The sequence below is a fragment of the Epargyreus clarus genome, unplaced genomic scaffold, assembly GCF_041222505.1.
Source record: "Epargyreus clarus isolate Ecla_fem2 unplaced genomic scaffold, WU_Ecla_fem_2.2 ptg000010l, whole genome shotgun sequence".
In the NCBI taxonomy this organism is placed as follows: domain Eukaryota; kingdom Metazoa; phylum Arthropoda; class Insecta; order Lepidoptera; family Hesperiidae; genus Epargyreus; species Epargyreus clarus.
The window spans coordinates 6,153,720-6,175,450 of NW_027332218.1; the positions used below are offsets into that span (position 1 = coordinate 6,153,720).

The 21,731-nt window shown below is 35.0% G+C and overlaps 1 protein-coding gene across 1 annotated transcript in view; it reads left to right on the forward strand.

The window, feature by feature from the left end:
* The first annotated feature begins 644 nt into the window (after positions 1–644).
* The window catches only part of LOC140745207 (atrial natriuretic peptide receptor 2), a 66,587-nt gene continuing 45,500 nt past the window's right edge, over positions 645–21,731 (forward strand). Inside the window, exon 1 of the mRNA XM_073076944.1 lies at positions 645–779. The gene's annotated coding sequence lies outside the window, so the exon portion shown is untranslated. The remainder of the gene's footprint in view (positions 780–21,731) is intronic.

A 21,731-nucleotide genomic window follows, 5' to 3' on the forward strand; every position in this document is an offset into this window, starting at 1 on the left:
GTCACAGAAATTGCCTTTAGTCTCACGGGACTACCCTTTATGGGTTAGAATTAGTCTGATTTTTTTATAGTAGCTGATGTTCTAAGGGATTCTTTAAAACATGAAAAATTTCTGGTCGTAAAATGTTTAATCCTCGTAGTACTTTTGCAATAAAAACCCGTATCATTTCTTTCCATTTTCGCAATTTCATAGGTTACAATTTCGGATATATAATGTAGTAAGTGTGTTTAGCATTATAATATTATTCCACACAGCAAAAACCAAAGAAAGTTGATTGTAGCAAACGAGTTAATGTACCTATATGAAATTTGTAACTTGTTTGCTCAATTCAGTGGTAAGACGTATTAAGATATTGAAAAACAAAAATCATATTCTATATTCCGTAATGAAAAATCAAATAACTTAACGGAAAGTAATACCTTCCCTTATATTTATACGCTTTACGCCATAATCGTCGTTTTACGCACCCGCTTTAGAGTATTTTACAGGATACACGCATAAAATAAACATTTAACGTATAAATCATGACATCGTAAATACAGCACATCCTCGAGCATTAGGCGTGAAGTCTCATCGATCAGAACTTGGAATTCCTCTCGAACCACGGTAGGCCGTGTGAGCGTCTACGGACCACAGTCGCGCTACGGCCGTAGACCGCTACGCTCGTAGCGGAGCGTCTACGTAAACGTTACACACGGTATTACGGGTAAATAAATAAACAGTGACACAAAACCCTGTTAAGTGCTGTGTTGTGAACTTTTGTACGAGGCGAGTTAAGCGTAAGTTCAAGTTTGTTATAGTTTAAGTTTGATGTGGGAAATAGGTCATCGCACGATAGCGGTAACATTTACGTACGTGCGACACGAAGTTTGTCATTTTAACTTAGTTTACAAAGTGCTGTTTTGTTAGAAGACATAATGATGTTAGAACACGAATGTACGATGTTATGAATTTGTTTAATTAATACCATTGAATTGCTTTGTTTTATGTTAAAGTAAAAGTATACATTTTATGTCCATAAAAATGTTGGAAGCTTTTTACCTATTTTTATATTCTAAATGACTTTAAAATTAAAATAAAACTATTTTGAGAACTGAGTCTACAGAGGGATAGAAGAGGCACATTTTTTTTTGAGTTATTGTAGTAGTCGGTAGTTTCAGATTTCAGAAGTTTACATTCTTCTAATAAAGAAATAATTTTTTTTTCTATTCTATTAATATTTTAGTATTAGTGCAATTTAGATCCCCCTATCAAAAAAAAGAAATCCAAAATTGGATTTAATTCAACCCTATAATTACATTTGCAATGTAAACGAAACTTTATTATATTTTTAATTTCCTTCAAGTTTTAAGAAACATTTTTTAAACAGTGTGGAATATATTTACTCTTTGAAAATATAATATTGGAATGTACGATTTATTGTTCAAACAAATAATAATAACCGAAAATAAAAATTAAATTTTGGTAAATTTTATAAACCCAGCTCTTTAATTAATTTGCTAACACAATCTTTTATTCGTAGCGCTTCTTCTATACGTAATTAAATGAACGGACTAATAAATTAAATAATGTACTCTTATATTTAATTATATATTCTCATGTTAATAAAGTAGACGCATTTTTGGTAATACACTTGTCATTTTCTAAGCTTATACATTATTTATGCTTATTGGCAGAATACCAAAACATAGAACAACTTTTTAAAATGCTCTCAGGGGACTTTTTTTCTCATATAAGGATAAACCAATTTTTACGGCACTTTTACGCAATTGTAGAGGAATATTGGATAAAGCGAAATATTGTCTACTTTTTACTTAGAAGCAATTAGTTCCTTCATAAATATCCAAAATCTGCTTAGAGTTTTAACGGAAAATGTGTAGTGTTAAAAATTATGAAGGTGCTTCATTTGTTTTGAAATTAAAAAAAAATATAATTACTATTCATCATAATACCCTTAAATTATTATCTCGGATTGAAATAATAATTAGTAGTGTCTTTCACCGTTTCAGCAAGTGATAAGTTTATTTTAATACGCATTAACTTTAAGAGATGGGATGGATTTGAGCCTCGGCCTTCCCGAATGAGAGGTCAAGATTATTAACTACAAGGGTACTACTATCCTTACACATTCGATTGTAATTAAACTATACAAGTAATAAAAAAAATATTTTTTTATATAATTGGTTTTGGAGTAAAACTAATTCGTTTTCAAGAGCTTTCCTCGAAGCTACTGTGTTTTTCTGTAACTATATAGGACCTACCTCATTCAGATTTTCAAGGCTACAAAAAATACATTATTCAGTTCACCCTTAACTCATACGTCTCACTAACCAACTATAAAATAAAAAATTGTTGTCATGCTGTCATGAAGTTCGACTACTTTACATTCACAGTATTATAAATATAATGATCATTTTGTGACAGGCGGTCGTTACGTCGTTTTTTCTTATTAAATGAATTGAAGGAATGAAATTAGCATGTAACTATAAGATTTAATGGCAAGCGCTCATAGTAATGGTGGTAGAACCCTTTGTGGTTCGACTCCGGCGGTACCACCGCCACACCTATTTCTGCCTAATAACAGCAGTGTTAGGCCTTACTGTGTTCCGTTTTGAAGGGTGTGGTAAGGGAGACAGACTTTACCGAGGCGTTCCAGCTTAGTCCTCAGGGGTAGCGGCGCATCTGTGGCCGACCTCAGGTAGGAATATCTAATCCTATCTGGGGTTGATTACAGATGTCCATGGGCGGCAGTAGCCACTTACCATCAGGTGGACTTCATGCTCGTCTGCTACTCCTATATTATAAAAAAAATCTACATTTATAATTTACTGTTACCTTCCATGCAAAAATCTTTTTACGATTAACTATTAACGGCTAACGACAAAATGTTGATATAGGTGTGACTATGAGGCGATCGTTTTAACCATTAAGAGTGGAAACGAATCCCGATCGACTCCCGGTAGAATCCTTGTCCTTTTTGTAGTTGGTTACAGATTTCTATTTTTATTTTAGGTTGAAGAATCTTTATTTCTCATAAAACTTTTACATTACTTAGAATGAGAAACTTAAAAAAATAATTATAATTATTATATGTGTCCGGTATGCCTATGTGTGTGTGTGTGTTTGTGTGTGCGTGTGTGTGTGGTGTTACATATGTGAGTGTTTGTGTGAGTGCGTGTGTTTTTGCGTGCCTTATTGTAAGAGCGTTGTATGAGTATGTGTATTCAACGTTGTTATTATATTTAATAAGTTTAACATTTAGTTCAGGATATTCCTAGTATTTTTTTGGTAGTTATTAGTTTATTTGTTAAGAAAATGGTACACGTGAGTTAAAAGTAAGGAAAATATAACATCGCGTGACAAGAGTTTATTACGTCCATAATTTATAGTAGGACGTCCAATCAAAGGTCATCTTGATCAATATTATAAGAAAACGAATGTATAGAAGCCGAGAAAATTCTTTCTTTTATTGGACTTGATGTCAATTTATTGAAGCATGGGGGAAATAAAACAGATATTTTAGCGATGATACTCGTACTTTTATCTCTTGTTTGAAAATTCCTTTTGGAGAGCAATAAAAATACCTTGGTAGTGTGACATTCAGATTTTATGTACTGTGCAATGATTTCGAAACGATGACAATGTAAATATATTGCTGTAAAGGTAAAGGAAAATATCGAAAATATATAAAATCCATATACCTAAAGGTAGTAAAAAACACATCGTTCAAATAGGTATTGGTGTTTGATCCCAAGCCATTTTTTTATAATACTGTATTAAAACGCATGAGCAATACATCGTTGAGTACCAAGCAAGCATATATCCAGCTAATAGTAAGCCACTATTGTATTACACTTTTAAAAGGTGGTAGAACCCCTTGTGGTTCGACTCCGGCGGCACCACCGCCACACCTATTTCTGCTTAATAACAGCAGTGTTAAGCGCTGCTGTGTTCCGTTTTGAAGGGTGTGGTAAGGAAGACATACTTTTCCGAGGCATCCAGCTTAGTCCTCAGGGGTAGCAGCGCATCTGTGGCCGACCTCAGGTAGGTTTATCTAATCCTATCTGGGGTTGATTACAGATGTCCATGGGCGGCAGTAGCCACTTACCATCAGGTGGACTGCATGCTCGTCTGCTACTCCTATATTATAAAAAAAAAAAAAAAACACTTGATACTCCTGCCTATGGACATCGTTAACCAACCCCAGATACGATTGGATTCCTATTAGTGGTTTACATATCATTTGCTATCCCCAAGGACTAACTTGGGAGTTCATTTTTAATTATTTTTTAAATATTTGATGTTATTCATAACTAACTGTGGTTCAACCTTTCCACAACCGGCATCGCGTGACAAGGGTTTACTTCTGTATAATTTATATCGAAATATTGACAAAGGTCAAACTAATGGAATATTGAACGCAAAGCGGGGTAGGTGGGACGCTAGTTGACTGCGTAATGTAGTCGATCAATCACAACAAGGTCAACCAAATTGTTTATTTTAGTAAATACAAATAGTTCCGTAAAGTGAATCGGATTTATCATGATCAGAATGATTGAAGTGACAGTTTTGGGGTTTTGATTATTTTGCCGCTGTTAAGTTTATAGCAGTGATAGCCTAGTGGTTAAGAAACGCGGCCTCTCGATCGAGGGGTCCAAGGTTCAAATCCCAGGGCACGCACCTCTGATTTTCAAATTAATGTGCGTATTAGAAATTAATTATCACTTGCTCAAACGGTGAAGAAAAACATCGTGAGGAAACCTGCATACCTGAGAGATTTAAAAAAAAATCTTAAGGGTATGTGAAGTCTACCAATACGCACTTGGCCAGCGCGGTGGACTATGGCCTGATCCTTCTCATTCTGAGAGGAGACCCGTGCCCAGCAGTGGGACAGTAATGGGTTGAGGATGATGATGATGATGATGTTAAGTTTAATGTAGTGAATAAGGGTGTAGCTTGATGGTAAGTGGTTATTGCTATCCTTGGACATTTGGAACTGCTTGAAGTTTATCATGGATGCGTTGTCGCTCATGTGGACAGAGTTGGTACTCTCATAAATGTCAGTGGGCCATCTATGTCTAAACACTTTCAGGGGTAAGACCGAAACTATATTAGTACAATTTATTAGGTATACAACTTGTAGAGTTTTAGGTCGCTGGTTTCTATTCCGAAATGAGATTTAGAACCCTTGTGCGCTAGTGACGATAGTGTAGGTGAATAAATGTATAAATACCGTAGTGGTGCGGTGCTCCCTTCGGCGACCGATCGACCGTGATGCACACACACTCGCGACTCTCAAATAGGTCCCCAGGACCCCGTAATAAATATAAATTATATTATACGTCCCGTGACGAAATCCGAATACCGACTGTATGTATTTTTCGTGTGAGTAGTGGAAGAAACGTCAATATTTAAAATTTTTGAATTTATTCCTTTCATATATAATCAGTGTTTCGGCCAGTTTAGTCCGAAATACTGAACACATGGTCATCGTCAACTATTATTGTCCCACTGTTGGACACTAGTTATTTGTAGAAGTAGGTATAGGGTTTTATTAAAGGTTAGTCTTATACGCAACGATTTTCGACTAAACTGAAATGTAGTAGCTCGTGTTTGCTAAGTAAAGAAAACAGATATATTGTTACAAATAAACGGTTCGCCCAACATATTACATTAGAATCATCGAAACATGATATAAATTCGATTGGTCGTGGAAAGCAAATATTTGTCAGCTCAATTTTTAAGTAAATACAACAATTAACCAATCTATTATTTAGATTAGAATTTTCCTGAGTAGGACAGAATTTATTTATGTGTATGTAATGCTAATTATTTGGGAGGCTGTACAACCAAAAAATCTTTTTAACATATGGGATGTCGTTTCATTCGTTTTGGTAGCGTGTCACTAGATATATAAAATTTTCAAAATAGCGTCAAAATTATTTACATAGTTTTCTCACACAATCGCACAAGATCGTCTGTCATCATCTTCCTCTTCAATACGCTTGGCGCCATCTACTACCAATACATTGAAGGTGAAGGTCGTAGAACTCTTTGTGGTTCCACTCCAGCGGCACCACCGTCACACCTATTTCCACCTAATGACAGCAGTGTTAAGCACTGTTGTGTTTTAGTTTGAAGGGAGACAGTTCTAATGCGTAATAAAAACGGAATGTTAAAGTACAAAATTCACCAATCCACCATCTCCACATACTTATACGTACTTTGTGTAGTTAAAACCAACTTCTACCTAACTGTTGCCAAGTTATCTAGATCTAAGAATCTAGAACTATGAGGCGATCGTTTTAACCATTAAGAGTGGAAACGAATCCCGATCGACTCCCGGTAGAATCCTTGTCCTTTTTGTAGTTGGTTACAGATTTCTATTTTTATTTTAGGTTGAAGAATCTTTATTTCTCATAAAACTTTTACATTACTTAGAATGAGAAACTTAAAAAAATAATTATAATTATTATATGTGTCCGGTATGCCTATGTGTGTGTGTGTGTTTGTGTGTGCGTGTGTGTGTGGTGTTACATATGTGAGTGTTTGTGTGAGTGCGTGTGTTTTTGCGTGCCTTATTGTAAGAGCGTTGTATGAGTATGTGTATTCAACGTTGTTATTATATTTAATAAGTTTAACATTTAGTTCAGGATATTCCTAGTATTTTTTTGGTAGTTATTAGTTTATTTGTTAAGAAAATGGTACACGTGAGTTAAAAGTAAGGAAAATATAACATCGCGTGACAAGAGTTTATTACGTCCATAATTTATAGTAGGACGTCCAATCAAAGGTCATCTTGATCAATATTATAAGAAAACGAATGTATAGAAGCCGAGAAAATTCTTTCTTTTATTGGACTTGATGTCAATTTATTGAAGCATGGGGGAAATAAAACAGATATTTTAGCGATGATACTCGTACTTTTATCTCTTGTTTGAAAATTCCTTTTGGAGAGCAATAAAAATACCTTGGTAGTGTGACATTCAGATTTTATGTACTGTGCAATGATTTCGAAACGATGACAATGTAAATATATTGCTGTAAAGGTAAAGGAAAATATCGAAAATATATAAAATCCATATACCTAAAGGTAGTAAAAAACACATCGTTCAAATAGGTATTGGTGTTTGATCCCAAGCCATTTTTTTATAATACTGTATTAAAACGCATGAGCAATACATCGTTGAGTACCAAGCAAGCATATATCCAGCTAATAGTAAGCCACTATTGTATTACACTTTTAAAAGGTGGTAGAACCCCTTGTGGTTCGACTCCGGCGGCACCACCGCCACACCTATTTCTGCTTAATAACAGCAGTGTTAAGCGCTGCTGTGTTCCGTTTTGAAGGGTGTGGTAAGGAAGACATACTTTTCCGAGGCATCCAGCTTAGTCCTCAGGGGTAGCAGCGCATCTGTGGCCGACCTCAGGTAGGTTTATCTAATCCTATCTGGGGTTGATTACAGATGTCCATGGGCGGCAGTAGCCACTTACCATCAGGTGGACTGCATGCTCGTCTGCTACTCCTATATTATAAAAAAAAAAAAAAAACACTTGATACTCCTGCCTATGGACATCGTTAACCAACCCCAGATACGATTGGATTCCTATTAGTGGTTTACATATCATTTGCTATCCCCAAGGACTAACTTGGGAGTTCATTTTTAATTATTTTTTAAATATTTGATGTTATTCATAACTAACTGTGGTTCAACCTTTCCACAACCGGCATCGCGTGACAAGGGTTTACTTCTGTATAATTTATATCGAAATATTGACAAAGGTCAAACTAATGGAATATTGAACGCAAAGCGGGGTAGGTGGGACGCTAGTTGACTGCGTAATGTAGTCGATCAATCACAACAAGGTCAACCAAATTGTTTATTTTAGTAAATACAAATAGTTCCGTAAAGTGAATCGGATTTATCATGATCAGAATGATTGAAGTGACAGTTTTGGGGTTTTGATTATTTTGCCGCTGTTAAGTTTATAGCAGTGATAGCCTAGTGGTTAAGAAACGCGGCCTCTCGATCGAGGGGTCCAAGGTTCAAATCCCAGGGCACGCACCTCTGATTTTCAAATTAATGTGCGTATTAGAAATTAATTATCACTTGCTCAAACGGTGAAGAAAAACATCGTGAGGAAACCTGCATACCTGAGAGATTTAAAAAAAAATCTTAAGGGTATGTGAAGTCTACCAATACGCACTTGGCCAGCGCGGTGGACTATGGCCTGATCCTTCTCATTCTGAGAGGAGACCCGTGCCCAGCAGTGGGACAGTAATGGGTTGAGGATGATGATGATGATGATGTTAAGTTTAATGTAGTGAATAAGGGTGTAGCTTGATGGTAAGTGGTTATTGCTATCCTTGGACATTTGGAACTGCTTGAAGTTTATCATGGATGCGTTGTCGCTCATGTGGACAGAGTTGGTACTCTCATAAATGTCAGTGGGCCATCTATGTCTAAACACTTTCAGGGGTAAGACCGAAACTATATTAGTACAATTTATTAGGTATACAACTTGTAGAGTTTTAGGTCGCTGGTTTCTATTCCGAAATGAGATTTAGAACCCTTGTGCGCTAGTGACGATAGTGTAGGTGAATAAATGTATAAATACCGTAGTGGTGCGGTGCTCCCTTCGGCGACCGATCGACCGTGATGCACACACACTCGCGACTCTCAAATAGGTCCCCAGGACCCCGTAATAAATATAAATTATATTATACGTCCCGTGACGAAATCCGAATACCGACTGTATGTATTTTTCGTGTGAGTAGTGGAAGAAACGTCAATATTTAAAATTTTTGAATTTATTCCTTTCATATATAATCAGTGTTTCGGCCAGTTTAGTCCGAAATACTGAACACATGGTCATCGTCAACTATTATTGTCCCACTGTTGGACACTAGTTATTTGTAGAAGTAGGTATAGGGTTTTATTAAAGGTTAGTCTTATACGCAACGATTTTCGACTAAACTGAAATGTAGTAGCTCGTGTTTGCTAAGTAAAGAAAACAGATATATTGTTACAAATAAACGGTTCGCCCAACATATTACATTAGAATCATCGAAACATGATATAAATTCGATTGGTCGTGGAAAGCAAATATTTGTCAGCTCAATTTTTAAGTAAATACAACAATTAACCAATCTATTATTTAGATTAGAATTTTCCTGAGTAGGACAGAATTTATTTATGTGTATGTAATGCTAATTATTTGGGAGGCTGTACAACCAAAAAATCTTTTTAACATATGGGATGTCGTTTCATTCGTTTTGGTAGCGTGTCACTAGATATATAAAATTTTCAAAATAGCGTCAAAATTATTTACATAGTTTTCTCACACAATCGCACAAGATCGTCTGTCATCATCTTCCTCTTCAATACGCTTGGCGCCATCTACTACCAATACATTGAAGGTGAAGGTCGTAGAACTCTTTGTGGTTCCACTCCAGCGGCACCACCGTCACACCTATTTCCACCTAATGACAGCAGTGTTAAGCACTGTTGTGTTTTAGTTTGAAGGGAGACAGTTCTAATGCGTAATAAAAACGGAATGTTAAAGTACAAAATTCACCAATCCACCATCTCCACATACTTATACGTACTTTGTGTAGTTAAAACCAACTTCTACCTAACTGTTGCCAAGTTATCTAGATCTAAGAACGAATCAGACTGGTTTATCGTGATTATCTCCCCAACTCGTTACGGAGTTGCCTGGCGTGTGTTTTCTAAGTACTTCTTAATTCCGTACGGCGTTCTAGGCGACCTTGGTATGTAATTTACAGTTCTCATTACGTGCAGATTCTTATCGAAATAATACCTTTTGTAAATACAATGTTATGGTAATAGAGGGAGTAATAAAAATGGTAGGGCAATGCCCGTTGTATTAATAACATTTTAAATGTAATTAATGTATGTAGGTATAAAAATATAAAGTCGATATATCACCGTTTTCTTTCCAATTGTATTGTGTACTTGTCTACTTGTCTTTATATATGTGTTAAGGGAAGAATAAGAGTCCTACGTAGATCGATTGCGGATGACAGCTCTACTCATTTCTGACTTATAACAACTGTACCCTTAGTATGATTTTTTACGTTTTTTACAAAAATGTCTCTATTTGTTATTGTTTACGTATTTGCCCATACATTTCCAATCAGCGCCCTTAGCGGACTGTATCAGAACTGATTGGAAATGTATAGGAAATACGTAAACAAATATAAAAACGGTCATTTTTGTAAAATTGTAAAAACTTATACTAAGGCTACTGTATTAGCGCTCGTGTCTTCTGATTAAGGTGTGGCAATTCAATTCCCACTTAGTATTGGGGAGTCGTAACTTATTTCTGTCCCACCTTAGGTAGTAGTATTTTTAAAGCAAATTCATTCCGACTTATAACAACAGTGTTAGCGCTCCTGTCTTCTGATTAAAGTGTGTCAATTCAATACTTAGCATTGAGGAGTTGAACATATGTGTGTTTGACTTTTTTTTTGATGTGAAACATCTATAGCCGCACGTAAAAAAGATTTCTGGCGTGGCGACGATTACCTTTAACTACATAGACAAATGTTCTATAAGGGACAGAGCTATTAGAACAATGTGATAAAAAAAGACAACTAGTGTTTGACCTTGCGTTTCAAGTGTACGCAAACGTAAATATTGACCATGGAATATAGTGACCAATGATTACTTCAGTCAAAACGGGACATCGATTTTTTATGTCAAATACTTTTTACTTGAAAAAATATAGTTAGAAATAATAAAAAACACGCTTTTATGATAAAATTAACTAAAAAGTAGAAAATAATTTTCAATCTAGGAATCATTTAAGAAAAAGTAAATAGTATAATTGTGCAAAAAATGTGGGGCGCTTTATGAAAACTGATAAATGGAGCACCCCATGTTTTTTTCACAATTATAATATTTACTGTTACTTAATTGACAATGGCAACGGTTCATTTCGGAGACAACGGCACGAAGCATCGAAAAAAGGGACTGTCCCGTTAAAAACGGGACGTATGGACGTATATTTCTCATTGATACTCATGCTTGTCAAAGACAATGAAATAATGGAACAGAAGGTAAAAAATGTCCAGAACTGTCGATAATAGTTTTAGTACATCGTTTACGTAGAAATGTTATAGTACAGTTTAACTAAATAAATTATTATTATATAAATATATAATTTGATGAAAGAATGTATCTATACAGATGTATCGACTGGTTTAAAATATACGATTTAAAAATTGTTTATATTTATTATCGTATATTCGTAAAGATTACTCACTCCTAACAAGAAAATGTACCCAGTTTTGAGAATTGAAATAGTTGCGTAAAAAAGTTTTGCCACGTCTCCGTGCTAAAATGTCCCTAAAATATTTGAAATAATTATTTATCTATTATGTAAATTACGCAGTATTAGTTATTTATTTGTAAATTTTCTCTAAAAATGTTTTTATTTGTCAAGAATTCAAAAAAAACTTACTAATAAGCCGTTTGTGGCTTCATTCAATTTCAAGGCGGCGAAGTATCTTTACTGATTTATGTTTATTATTTTCAGTTTTATTTTACACACGACCATTAATTGCAAAGTTGTGTACATTTTATAAATGTACTAGCTGACCCAGCAAACATTGTGTTGCCATATAAATAAAAAAAATGTTAAGGGTGAACAACCCTTATCACTTAAGAGATATGAAAAATAGATAGATAGTAGCCAATTCTCACACTTACTGAATATGCATATAAATTTTGATGAAAATCAATAAGAGCGTTTCGCAGGAGTACAGTAACTAACATCGTGACATGCGAATTTTGGTCTGGTCTGCTAATCTGGTCTGCTAATCGTGGTCTTTTTGAGGATTAATTTCTGGACTATACAAAGATTGTTTATTAAATTATGTTTAGGTTAATTTATTCAATTAAAGAAATTTTAAAATACCGTATACTATCCTATATAAATTTTATGGTAATATTTTTTATTATTTACCACAGATATCGAAGAAAATTTAGAGATTAGGATACAGAATTTCCCATATATCGATTTTATTTTATTAAAATAAACTATAAAAAGTTATATTTTGACTAAAACACACTAATATAAAAATTAAGCAGTGGGATCTTAAACTATAACATACACGTATGAACATCGTGAGCTTCATAAAATGTCACTTCTGTTCTGTTGATGTATGGTCATAGATCAATGAAAATTTTTTCATTGATCTATGACAGTTCAATTCAATCAATGAAAGTTTTTGTCAAACATACTTTGTCTCTTTCTGGTTACTCATGTAATCATGGCGGATCGAACACGAAAAATAAACAAAATTTAATAATTTCTCTTCATTTACGTGTGATAGGTGATTCCATGAATCTTGTTTCTTTTTCGAGCATAATTTTTGCATTTATGCATTGCACAAGAAGGCATTTTGAGGCTTAAAATTCAAAATAATGACGTTTAACGTGTTCAGTGACATTCGTGTGTATTACTACGCCGCGCGAGAGCGACTGGAGTCGTTTTAACTCGTTTTACACCACTTGACGTATTTTGTATGTTTTAAGTATTGCCCGCTTATTTTTCTGATAATAAAATGTCTGACCGTGATAATTTAGAGAGTGAAAGTGATCAGCCTTCTGCAAAGAAAGCAAAATCACACTATGACACACCATCAAGTCATCAGTAAGTTAATTATTTTTTTATAATTAAAGTATGCATTTATCTGTGCATTAAGCACGCGTATATTTGGTGTGTTTTGAGCGCCAGCAAATGTAAAATCTACTATCTTGGTAGATTAAAATTCACATAAAAATCATTGCATACAATGTTTTTAAATTATTAATTAATTTTAATGTCATTCTTCTCAGAGAATAAATTTATTAAGACTGACAGAATTGTATTTCAAAATCAGCTGATGGCGTGCAGCGCACGAAAGTTTTTTCTTATTTGTTATAAATATGAACATTAAAAAATTAATTAATTTTTCTAATCATAGTGGCATTTATTGTGAAACATTCATTATTGATACTTATAATTTACGATTTTAGTAATATATTGAAATAACTAGCTAAGATTCTTGAGTTTACTAATATATTGGAGCCAATTTATTTTTGATGTGAAACATCTATAGCCGCACGTAAAACCGATTTCTGGCGTGGCGACGCACGCTATACGATGGTATATATATACAGTCTATATGCAGTAGTGTGTACGGTGTGGCGACGCGTCGCCATGCGCAATCGAATTCAATAAATAGTCATCGTTATCTGGAAAATTATCGTAATATTTTATTTTATCATTATGACATATTTAGTTCCTATCACAATATGTTCTTTTCTGCATATTACTTTTACAAAATAATGTCGATGTTTCACATCTGCCAGGCGTCCCGTGACGGCTCATTTTTTATAATATAGGAGTAGCAGACGAGCATGCAGTCCACCTGATGGTAAGTGGCTACTGCCGCCCATGGACATCTGTAATCGATCCCAGATAGGATTAGATATTCCTACCTGAGGTCACCCACAGATGCGCCGCTACCCCTGAGGACTAAGTTGGAACGCCTCGGAAAAGTCTGTCTCCCTTACCACACCCTTCAAACCGGAACACAGCAGCGCTTAACACTGCTGTTATTAGGTGGAAATAGGTGTGGCGGTGGTGCCGCCGGAGTCGAACCACAAAGGGTTTTACCACCTTCTGAACCACTTAATACCATTAATGCAAATACATGGGCTTTCGGGGTTGTACACAAATGCCTATAAGCGGTAGTGACCACCATGATCACTTCAATTCGTTTGAGTAGATTTTCCGTTATTTTCTGTGAAAATCAAGTCAACTATGAACATACCAATATATTCTTAGATAAATGTACTGTCGATTGAAACATGAATAGGAGTATTTTATTTCATGATGAAAAAGAAACCCTATGAAAACTAACTCGCCGTTTATGTAGAAGCTTCGCCTTTCACGTACAATAAGTTTAATGTATTTGTTTAGTACTCGCTTTTATGCGAAAATAGTGAGTTTATGTACTTACATGTTTTTGACATAATTAGTATTAAAATTTATATGGCATTCTAATCTATTGTATTAAATTAACTTATATTATTTATTCATAATAACAGTCTGTTATAGACTGTTATTATGATGAAAATTTGGACTATGTTTTAGATAACTATCTTATTTCTACGCGCTATATATATGTATATATGCGCTATACCTACGCGTAAGCCATTTTACATTATCAATTTTTGAATAGTTGTGAACCGTTATTAATATACAAATAATAACAAGGAAACCTTACCCATTCTTATGCTATGTTAGTAAAAAATGCAAATGTACTATTTAAAGTATCCATAAGTATCTCAACCTTACGATGCCCTTAATATCTTAGCACGGCAATGAAGTTCTACCACCTTAAAAGCACATGTATATATATGAATTATATCGTACTACCGCCCACAATCTCTGGAAAGCTGTAGTATGAAAGGTTTCAAGTGACGTATATACGATCGAGTAAGAGCGTCATTAGCCCCATAGCATTCTCTGATGCGGTTTTAGAAATAGGAGTTAAAAATGAAGTCAGAAATGGTATTTTATCGAATATAAATTCTCATTGGCATATCATTTTATCTCGCTACGTAGGGTAAGGTTTTTCGAGCGGATGTATGTATGTATGTCTCATGCTGTGACGCCTTGCAACACAGACAGCATGATATTGTAATAAATGACATGTCGTTGGATTCGTCTAAATTGTAGGAGTAACAAAGGATTACACTTTAAAAGCAGCTGAGTTTTTTTTTGTTTTTATAATAATTCATTGTTTAATATGGACTGCTCAAACGTTGGACCAAATATGGGACAGTCTTTCATAGTGCGGAATTGTGGCCATCCTTACATTTTCTCATGCGGTTAGTGTGTCTACGTGACACAGTTCAATGGGTGTGTTTATAGGAATACTGACTTGTCATGCAGAGTAACTATATATACTAGTCATAGGACTCATAGGCCTTCTCACAATGAAAAATTGTTAAGCCATTGTCTACTTATTAACTATATGAGGTTTTTTATTTATAAAATAGAAGAAGTACGTTACGTACTATGCTTTGTTATGCTATATACTATGCTATAAATACTAGTCATAGACTTTGTTAACCCATTACTGTTGTACTTCTGGGTGTACGTCTCCTCTCAGAATGAAGTTTTTAAGCCATAGTCCACTGCTAACTAAATGCGGTTTTTATTTTATAAAATAGAAGTGTCTACGTGACACAGTTCAATGGGTGTGTTTATAGACATACTGACGTATCATGCAGAGTGGCTATATATACTAGTCATAGGCCTTAGTAACCCATCACTGCTGTACTTCTGGGAATACATTTCCTCTCACTGCAAACCAAATGGGGTTTTTTATTTATAAAATAGAAGAAGCACCAAACGAGCACGTTGTACGTGACAAAAGAGACAGCATTACTGTACCATCAATCAATAGGTGCGTTTATAGAGATACTGACTTATCGTGTTAAGTGACTATATATACTAGTCATAAGCTTTATTATCCCATTACTGCTGCACTTTTGGGTATGCGTTTTTTTTCTCAAAGTGAAAACTTTTTAACTCATAGTCACTATGCTATCTAAAGGCATTTTTTTATAATATAAAAGTACCAAACGAGCACGTTTATCAAATATGGGACGGTCTTTCATAGTGCGGAATTGTGGCCATCCTAACATTTTCTCATGCGGTTACTGTGTGTACGTGACATAGTTCCCAGCGTCTCGGGAGGCGTATGTGACAAATGAGACAACATTACTGTCGCATCAATCAATGGGTGCGTTTATAGAGATACTGACTTAAAGGTGGTTGAACTCTCAGTGGTACGACTCCAGCGTCACCACCGCCACACTTATTTCTGCCTAATAATTGTAGTGTTAAGCGCTGCTGTATTGGTTTGAAAGGTGTAAGGGAGATACATTTTTTCGAGGCATTCCAGCTAGTCCTCAGAGTTAGCGGCGCACCTGTGTTCGACCTCGGGTAGGAATCTAATCTTATCTGGGGTTAATTATAGAGGACAGTCACACATATGTTCATAGTTTGCTACAGTTGAAGTCTTAGAATAATCATGGCTCCCTTATCGCAGCCTTCAAACCGGAACAGAGCAGCACTTAATTCTGCTGTTTTAGGCAGAAAGAAAGTGTACCCGTGGTGCCGCCAGAATGAAACCGCAAAAGCTACCGTCTAAAACACGCAATGTTTTTCTTCCTTCTTCAAGGTTTCATTATCATCATTTAATTTTTCATGTTTTCATTATTCTTAAATAATAATTTTTTAATACGCACATAAATTCAAGAAAATACAAGTACGTTGGGGTTCAAATCTCGAAAATATTTGCTTTTATAGAACATTTCTTCCTTACTAATATTATAAATCCGAAAGTAACTCTGTCTGTCTGTCTGGTTGTCTCTTTTTTACGCCTAAACCACTGAATCGATTTTAATGAAATTTTGTACAAAGATAGTCTCAGACCCGAGAAAGGACATAGGATAGTTTTTATCCCGGAAATCCCACGGGAACTAGGGATGGCGATCTAAAATCGACTAATCGAAGAATCGATCTTTTGGACCCAAAACATCGATTATTTTAATCGATATTAGTAAGGATTGAGTCGTAAACTATGCAATTAGTCAAGAGATGATCTTTAGCAAAGTTGAAGGTACGAATTCTCAGTTTTACGTATGTTAGTATGTTATATTATTTTCTTTTAAACGCGGGCGAAGCCGCGGGCAAAAAGTAGTAGGTTTATAAACTAAAGCTCTCTGAAAGTTTTCAAAGCGGTGATTGGTGTACGTGACATAGTTCCTTATGCATGTGTGGCACGGTTGTTAAACGTGGCGGAATGGCGTAAATGTCGCATTCATTAATGCACTTATATATCTGCCGACTGCTGATAGAGGATTTATTAAAGTTTTTATATGAGATTAAAGTTGCAAGCAGTCCGTCTTGTTAGTGATCATTGCTGCCCATATATATCTGTATATTTTAGAACATTTCATAGGTTTATAAACTAAAGCTGTATGAAAGTTTCTAACTGGTGATTGGTGTACGTGACATAGTTCCTTATGCATGTGTGGCACGGTTGTTAAACGTGGCGGAATGGCGTAATGTCGCATTCATTAATGCACTTATATAGCTGCCGATAGCTGCTAGAAGATTGATTAAAGTTTGTTATATGAGATTGAAGTTGCAAGCAGTCTGCCTGGTAAGTGATCATTGCGCCGACAAATCTTATATACCTCTTTATACGCGGGAAACAAGGAAACAATGTTTTAAATAAAAGCTTGGCTTAATGTGATGCTATGTAACATAGTTACGCAGACACGGGCTGTATTTGTCAAAATATTTTATAGTGAAAGAATAGTTTGTCTGTCTCGGCCCGTGTCTGGCACGGTCAATGTCTGTAGATATAAATCAATCAATGGGACCGTTTTAGAGATACTGACCTATCGTGTTAAGTGGTTATCTATACTAGCCATAAGCTTTATTATCCCATTACTGCTGTATTTTGGGAATGCGTTTTTTCTCTGAGTGAAAAGTTTTTAATATAAAAGTACCAAACGAGCACATGTATTAAATATAGGACGGTCTTTCATAGTGCGGAATGCGTACCTATGGTAGATCGCCAATTTCCAATCCTATACGACTGTACAAATATCCTTCATCAGCCTTTTAAGGTACACTGTTGAACATAGACCTTCCGTAATTGGCGCCACTCCAACCAATCCCATACCCTTTGAATCCAGCGTTTTTCTGCCGTCTTCTTCAGGTTGTCGGTCCACCTCAACACAAATGCGTTCGTACTATAATTACTCAAACCCATACGGAAAGCTTAGCTATACAATTATTTGTGTATGAGTATGTTAACCAGTTTACTCCTAAAGTTGTTACCAAGTTTAAGCGGTGTTATCCCGATATGAATTTCATTTCTCCCTACCAGGAGGGTACTAAACTTTCGTGTATATGTAGGTATATGTATATATATGTAGGTAAAACTAGCTCCAAACAGTACTGTTCTTCGCTCTGAAGTCGATTATAAATGAGTATTGCTATATGTGAAAATTGAAATAAAAAATTGCAAATTAAAAACAGGGTCAAACTACATGTACTGTTGCTGTTTTATAACATTGTTAATAAGTTGTTGTGTTTTCGATTGAAGAGTGTGGTTGAGATCTACATTGTAGTGTTTTGAAGGTGGTAAAACCCTTTGTGGTTTGACTAACACTGCTGTAATAACAGCAGTGTTAGGCGCTGCTGTGTGCAGGTTTGAAGGGTGTGGTAAGGGAGACTAACTTTTCCGAGGCGTTCCAGCTTAGTCCTCAGGGGTAGCGGCGCATCTGTGGCCGACCTCAGGTAGGAATATCTAATCCTATCTGGGGTTGATTACAGATGTCCATGGGCGGCAGTAGCCACTTACCATCAGGTGGACTGCATGCTCGTCTGCTACTCTTATATTATAAAAAAAGTGAGCTACAGATGCCCATGGTCGACTTTTCCACTCGTGTTTATGGTGTTCGAATCGCAGACACGTACAACTAAGTTTTCGAAATTATGTGTGTCTTACTTATCATTAGATTTATTAGGGAAGAAAATCATCACGGAGTCGAACCACAGGGATTTCTACCACCGTTAAATTCCATAAAATAAACTTTTAACAATTTTCAAAAAACTTAATAAAGATTACAGAAGCGTACGTGACACATTTACTCGCAACTTGTAGGTGGCTGCTACGTAATTACTAGAGTGCTGACGTCGGAAGTAAAAATGCAATTAAGACGTCATTGCCGCGGAAATTAATTGGGATTGAAAAGTGTTTTACGTGTTCTCGGCTCTGGGGCAAAGCTAGGGAAGTGATACATGATAGTATTGTGTGAACAGATATCGTATGGATGTGTAAGGAGAAAATGCAATTAAGACGTCGTTGCCGGGGAAATTAATTGGGATTGAAAAGTGCTTTATGTTTTCTTGACTCTAGAGCAAAGTTAGGTGATGTATGATAGTGTTGTGTGAACGGATGTTGTTTGTATGCACAAGGAAAGGAATCATTAATAATATCTTTACAGCCTATTGCTTTGACACTTAGCAAACAAAAATTCAAGCCGCATCCTATGATTTTACTCAATTGTGTTAACTGCTGTATTGTAGTTTGAAAGCTGTGGTAAAAGAGAAATACATATCCGTTTCTTCTTAGTTCTCAGGGGTAGTAACGCATTCGTTGCCGACCTCAGGACTCTTGTCTTCTCTGGGTTTGATTAGTGTTGTCCATGGGCGGCGTAATCACTTACCATTAGGTGAACTACATGATTGTTTGATTCTCAATAATATTAAAAAAATGTTTTCTATCATTTGGAAAAATGTTTCTTATTATTTATGTTATATAAGTGTAATACATTAAAAATTCACCGACAGTATTTTTATACACTCATGCGTTATTAAATATTATTTATAATCAAAAAGCTATTTATATCTTCACTCGTATTAATAGAGTAGATTGTGCTCCATAATAAAATATATTGCGAGGAGTAAAACACATGGAAAATATATACGTAAATTACAAAAAGGATTCATATAATTGGGAAAGTTACTTCTTTTACTTACTTACTTACTTAGGTACTTGTTAAGTGTATAATCTAATACTTGTCTCCTGCCTTATTCTAATTTAACTATATTTACATGGTAATATATAGTTTTAGTTTAGTTAAGAAATTGCACGCCCAAAAGGTAACTACAGAGAAATGTAAAACCGTCTAAAAACCTTGTAAATACCAGTATTATGCAATAAATACTGATAACTGGAAGTAAAGAAAGCAGAATAACATACGTAAATAACACTAAGTATTTATATTCTTCGGAAAGTAGAGAGCTGTTGAGAAAAATAATTAAGAAAGAACAATTACAGCGCTTAAATCGCTTGAGAATCAAATTGACACATTTCTACGTCCCACTTGTGGTTTAGAAACGCAATTTCTGGAGCGCTAACGTCGGGGATAAAAATGCAATTAAGACGCCGTTGCCAATGAAATTAATTGGGATCGGAAAGTGCTTTAACCCGACGATAACTTATAGGTTAATCTCTTGGTTTTATTAGCAGGGATTGAAAGAGGTCTCAGATGTTTGAAAAGTGTGGCAAGAGAAATATATTTACTGTTCAACAGTGTTTTAGTTGAATTTCTTACATTCATATGTTATCTAGGTATTATATTTTGTAGTCAAAAGCTATTATTATTTTCACTCGTATTTGTCAAGTGTCCGGTTATGACACGTATTAATAAAGTAGAAACTGTTCTTCATAATAAAGTTAAATTGGGAAAACTAAAATATATGGAAAATACATACGTAAAATACAAAATGGATTTCAATAATTCAAAAAGTATTACACTAAGTATTTACTTAATTCGGAAAGTAGAGAGATGTTAAGAAAAATAATTAAGAAAGAACAATTACAGCGCTTAATTCGCTTGAGAATCAAATTGACACATTTCTACGTCCCACTTGTGGTTTAGAAACGCAATTTCTGGAGCGCTAACGTCGGGGATAAAAATGCAATAAAGACGCCGTTGCCAACGAAATTAATTGGGATCGGAAAGTGCTTTAACCCGACGATAACTTATGGGTCAATCTCTTGGCTTTATCAACAGCGATTGAACGATGTTTAAGATGTTTTTGTACTGGAAAAACTAGTTATAACTAGTTTTAATAAATACTCTACTCTTACTATGTACATTCGAAAATATAAGAGATATTCCAAGGATATACATTATGAAATCATAAACATTAAAAGTATATGATACATTTTATCTTTAAAGTCTTCATTTTTTGTTGTATTTGGATTTTGGTAAGTATGAGTATCTTCTTGTTTAGCTTATGAAAATACAGTTTAGTGAAATTGTTTAAAAATAGCATAGATTTTTTGCTACTAAATCTTTCTTTAATCTCAAATAGTCACTCGATAGCGATGATATAGGTGGTCTTGTAAACACATTAGGCTATACGAGTTGTAATATATGAGATGTGATGTAATAAAGCGCTCGGCGATATATCCCTTTATTGATATATTTGATTGTCAACACATATGTGATTATTGTTTCGTAATAAGTAGCATTAACTTTATGGAACAATTTATTTTTTATAGAATGTAGGCCATATTTTTATATTTCCTTTATTTGTGACTTTTAAGTTTATAAATCTGCAATTTACGTTCCCTACCCTGTGTGGATTTAACCAGCCAAATAGAGACTTTTACAAAAACACACACATAAACAGATAAACACAAATAAGCGCATCCATATATTTTTAAAACACGTATCTATGCACTACACTTCAATTTCAAGTTTCAAGATAATATCTAGAATACCTTCATCTAAAGGTCATGTTAACAGTTGATGAAAAATCGACTTTCCGAACTCAACCGACGTGTTATTTATAAATTAGAGATGTTATTCATAATTGTGGTAGAATCCTCTGTGGACCGAGTTCGGCGGCAACACCGTCACACCCATTTCTGCTTAATAACAGTAGTTTTAAGCGCTGATGTATTCTGCTTTATAGGGTGTGGTAAGGAGACATACTTTTCCGAGGCATTCTAGCTTAGTTCTCTGGAGTAGTGGTGTATCTGTGGCCAATCTCAGGTAGGAATCTAATCTTATCTGTAGTTGAATCTGGAGATGTCCATGGGC